This window comes from Hibiscus syriacus, unplaced genomic scaffold, assembly GCF_006381635.1.
Source record: "Hibiscus syriacus cultivar Baekdansim isolate YM2019G1 unplaced genomic scaffold, ASM638163v2 tig00111239_pilon, whole genome shotgun sequence".
NCBI lineage: Eukaryota > Viridiplantae > Streptophyta > Magnoliopsida > Malvales > Malvaceae > Hibiscus > Hibiscus syriacus.
The window spans coordinates 61,458-66,757 of NW_024063031.1; positions in this window are offsets into that span (position 1 = coordinate 61,458).

The window sequence follows — 5,300 nt, forward strand, 5'->3', positions numbered from 1 at the left end:
GTGAGGCTAGTCGTCTCTCATATATTTTAGATATTTTTTTTATATTTTCTATTGATAATATATTTTTGTTCCTAAAATATTATAAGTTTGTCACTCTTAAAATTTTATAAATATGTCCTTATAACATAAAATCTTATTTCCGCCCATTATTATAAGGAATCGGGCTATAACAAAAATTTTATAATATTTAATTTAAATTAATCAACTAATAGGTATCATATACCTACCAAAAGAATAGAAAAACTAAACAAAATACAAACAAACTATTAGGGAGCTAGAAGGAAAGAAGACATCCTAAAGTTTTGCTTATTATTAAATTAAAGGGTAAACTGTATGATTGATACTTTCGTTTAAGTTTTGTACATTTTTCATCATTGTTTTCAAAAAATATAATATTTGGTTACTTTCTTTTTTTTTATTTAATTAAGATATGATCACTTAAGTTTAATTACCGTTAGATTTTTAACGGAGTGCTAACGTGGTATATTAAATATATAAAATTAAAAAAGGTAAACTACACAATGATATCTAATGCTTGAGTAAGTTTTCGTTTACTCCATAGAAATTTCATAATAACAAATTGATCGAGATCGTTTTATAATATATGTTAAAGAATGATCCTAACCGATACGAAATCCCATCGACACGAAAAGAAGCAGTCTAAGCATTTAAAAGTAGGCATGTAAACGAACCGAACGCACACGAACAATGTTCATGTTCATTCATTTAATAAATAAACGAACATAAACAAACACGAACATAAATGAACACGATCATAAACGAACATAAACGTTGGAGACCCTACCTTCCATTATTCTTTCATGAAAAATAGTCGACAATGCAAATCAACCAAATCTACAGTGATAAATAACGTAAGAGTTGATTAGCAGTGATGAAATGCTTGAAGATATCAAATATTTCGATCGATTTTTTAAAGATATTAAATGATTCACACGACTTTAATTTAACGATATAATATTTATCTTAGTAGTCCATGATTACATATGAACAATAATGTTCCACTACGTTATTCTAATAAATTCACCGGCTAAAAGTTTTGTGACATCAATGTCAGACTTTAGTGAGGTTTGTTAATAATGGTCTTTTCCGTTGGCAGAGTAGAAAATTTAACCTCATAAAGATTTTGAATGGTACAAATTGGACTACAAGGCAATAACATAGATTCGAAATCTCTTCGATGCTACATATCGTAACTGATATTATTGCTAAACCATCATTCAAAATTTTAACGTACCTAAAGTCTACTCCACAACTAAAGGTCACACAAGAACTATGAAAATAAAAGTTCATTGTCAAAGTGTATTTTCTACTTATTAATGAGTTCTTCCTGAAAAACCCATTACTTCCGCTATTACACTCTTTTTCAGAAATTGCATAGAAACCTTTGTTTTGTTTTCTGACAAATTCTATATATTTTTCTCTTTACTGATGCTCATATACTTCTGATTGTTACCTTTATCTTCCTATCTATTTCTAGAAAGAAGTATGATGTTTTCTTGAGTTTTAGATGTGAAGATACCCGCAATAACTTTACATATCAACTATTAAGCCAAATAAAACAGAGTAAGAGATGAAAACATACATGTAAAACTTTAGATTGAACTATAATATAACTTATTTTGAAGCTTTCAGCGATCGTCTCCACTCTCTAGTGAACACTAAGGCTTGGGGAAAAAAGGGGAAATGAATATAGGTGCGAGGTGCCTCACGGGTTAACATATTGGATTTAATCTCCAAATAAAATTGAGTTAATTATGGAGTTGATCATCATAGTATCAGATTAATTAATATTTTTAAGATACTTACAAATTGGTCACCAAAATTGATTTAAGAAGATTGAGTTAAACATAAATGAATGAACATAAACGAACATAACCGAACGTTCACGAACGTAAATGAACGAACGAGACCTATGTTCATGTTCGTTCATTTAATTAAATGAACATAAAATCTTGTTCATGTTCGTTCATTTAATAAATAAACGCACATAAACGAACTTCCCGCTGCACGGTTCATGAACGGTTCGCTGAACGTTCAGTTCATTTACAGGCCTATTTAAAAGCAAAAAAGGTAAATTACACAATGATCACTAATGATTGAGTAAGTTTTCGTTTACTCCACAAAAAATTCAAAATAACAAATTGATCGAGATCGTTTTATAATATATGTTAAAGAATGATCCTAACCGATACGAAATCCCATCGACACGAAAAGAAGCAGTCTAAGCATTTAAAAGCATTATCCTTCAAGGTACACTTTGATTTTCAATACAAACTGTAAATGCAATCTTCTACAAGCTCATTCTTCTTTTTTTCTCAGCTTTGAGTTTGGTTTTATCCAAATTATTAATCTGCTCCTAACTTCCATTTTCCTTTGAAAATAAAAGAAAAGAAAAAGGAGTTCGTAGAAAATTGCATTTACAGTTTTTATTGAAAATCAAAGTGTAGCTCGCAGGACAATGCTTGTAAATACTTCGACTGCTTCCTTTTGTGTTGGTGGGGTTATGTATCGGTTCACATCATTCTCATATATATGTTGTAAAATAGTCTTGACCGATTTATTATTTTTGAAATTTCAGTAGAGAAAATGAAAATTTACTCAAGTATTATTGACCATTGTGTAGTTTACCCTTTTTAATTTTATATATCCAACGTATCACATCAACAATCCGTTAAAAATTTAACGGTAATTAACCTTCGGCGATCACATCTTAATTAAATAAAAACGAAAGTGACAAAATATTATGTTTATTAAACTCAGTGAAGAGAAATGTACACAACTTAAATGAAAGTTATCAATCCTGTAATTTATCTTAAATTAAATATTAATTTATATATCTTATGCTACATTATCATAACTAGAGCATATTACAATGGTGCAACTCCTCCATCTTGTCTATTAGTTGACACTTGAGAATATTTTTATTTTATGAATAGAATCAAATCTAATCAAATTAATTTTTAATATTTTTATAAAAATAATTTAATTTGTTAAAATTGAAAACAATTGAAAACCCCATTCAATGAATTTATATATCACCAAACTTTATTATTTCAAAAAAAAGTATTAATTAAATAATAATTCAAATAAAAACATACCTTAACTTTAGGGTCACAACAACCTTATTTAGGGTAATTAGATTCTTTTTAGGTTATTCATCAATGATTATCATCACTTTTTCTTTAAAAAGAATATGAATTATGGTTTTCCATGAACTTTCTGGTGTATTTGTAAACTATAAAGTACTATCCAATTATTGAAACTTTATTATCATGTTCTATGGAATAAAAGCAATTGTAGTCCATAAATATAACATTTTTATCAATTTAGTCCCTAAACTCATAATTAAATAGTAATCTAAAACAATGACACACCAACCTCAATTCAACTAGAATTGTCTCATCTTCAACAGCAAATAACAATGACAGCTATTTCTTTCTTTATTTATTTATTAAAGGAATGGAATAATCAACATCAAAAGGACGGCAAACCATAGTCATCTCACCTTCAAATCCCAACTACTCAAAAGTATATATATATCTTATGCCTCCGTGCCTACCATTTATTAATTGTTTAGGGTTTAATTATAAATATTCCTTGATTTATTAAAATTAAGCCCATCTCATTTTGTTGGCTGCATGTTTTGGGGGAAACAAGTATTATTGACGATGTTCGAATATTTTTTATCGACTTTTTAGTACGGTGTCATTGACTCTTTCTCTAAGAAAATGTAAGTTGTTTAAATCGATGAAATGTGAGATGAATAATAATTAATGATTTTTTTTCTTTTGTATAACTACTGGTGCCTGATTTATTGATCGATTAATTCGGATTCGGTACTGCAGAGGTGAGGACGATTCTCCTAACTCAATTTACTCCGTTCGCAAACGTCAGAATTCAAACCCCTATCATTACGTAAGGTATCTAGTACCTCATCTTACTAAATCAACTAATTGTTGATTATTATTAATTAACTAATAATTAAGGATTTATGGTGATTCATAACATAATTTTTGCAATTATTTAGAATATCCTAAAAGATTTTGAAGAAAAATACTTTAAGGAGATTATGCATGTTTTAACATGAATATTAGATTTTTTTTAATTTTATTGATATTTAAAATTAGAGGAAAAAACACAAACCAAATAGTCTCAGTGATTAAAGGAATGATTGTTATTATTAAATGTCCCGAGTTCAAACATGATATTTATAAAGATGTTTGATTGTTTATTATCAAACGATTATTACTCCCTTAAATTTGAAGAAGATTCCACAAACCCCTTTGAGATCTATGTTACTTAGTAAATTTTAAGTTAAAAAGTAATGATTATACCGTTGTTATTTGTCATGTGTTTTCTATTTATTTTATTTAGTTTAAACTGATTTAATTACACAAATAAAAGAATATCTTCTACTTTGAATAAGGTAAAGTTTAAGGATGATAGCATACATTTGAAAGAAAATACATGCCATGGATGGTGGATTATTATTTGATGCACCGTCGCGTTACATGAATCTTATATAGAGAGAGAGGGGGTTATGATCCACTTACACGATATAAAATTCTTTAGTTTTATACAGATTTAGGATCGCTGGATGACTAAAAATAGATGGTTGAGATTGACTCATTTTTTTTCCAGTAAATATATTCTCATTTCCTACGGTTAATCTTAGCCATCTATTTTCACTCATCCAACGATACTAAATCTATGTAAAACTAAAAGAGTTTTATACTGTGTAATAAGATCATATCCCATATATATATATGACATACAAACTAGCATTCAAGACCCTTATGAAGACTGCTGAAACAATGAGAATTTACCTGTGGATGAGGAATCAAGTTCATCGGAGAGAATACTATCCACTGGCTTCCGACCCTTGAAATCGGAACAACTTTGCACTGTCGAGGCAAAGCGTGCTCGAGAAGATGTCCCCAGAGGCAAAGCTTGCTATCTCGAGGTCCGATTTCTACTGTTGGTGCTTAGACTGTACATGAACTTTGAGATAAACACCTGCAAATCCATGGAAACTATATACATATGTATGTATGTATATACATATATATATAATATATATATATATATATATATATATATATATATATATATATATATATATATATATATATATATATATATATATATATATATATATATGAGAGAGAGAGAGGAGGCACTTTCAAACTTATAATAGCAATAAGAAGTATTTGTTATTTACATCGTGTTCTAGTTTGCTTATTCAAGTAAGGCCAATGAATCTACATTGCTCTGACTCT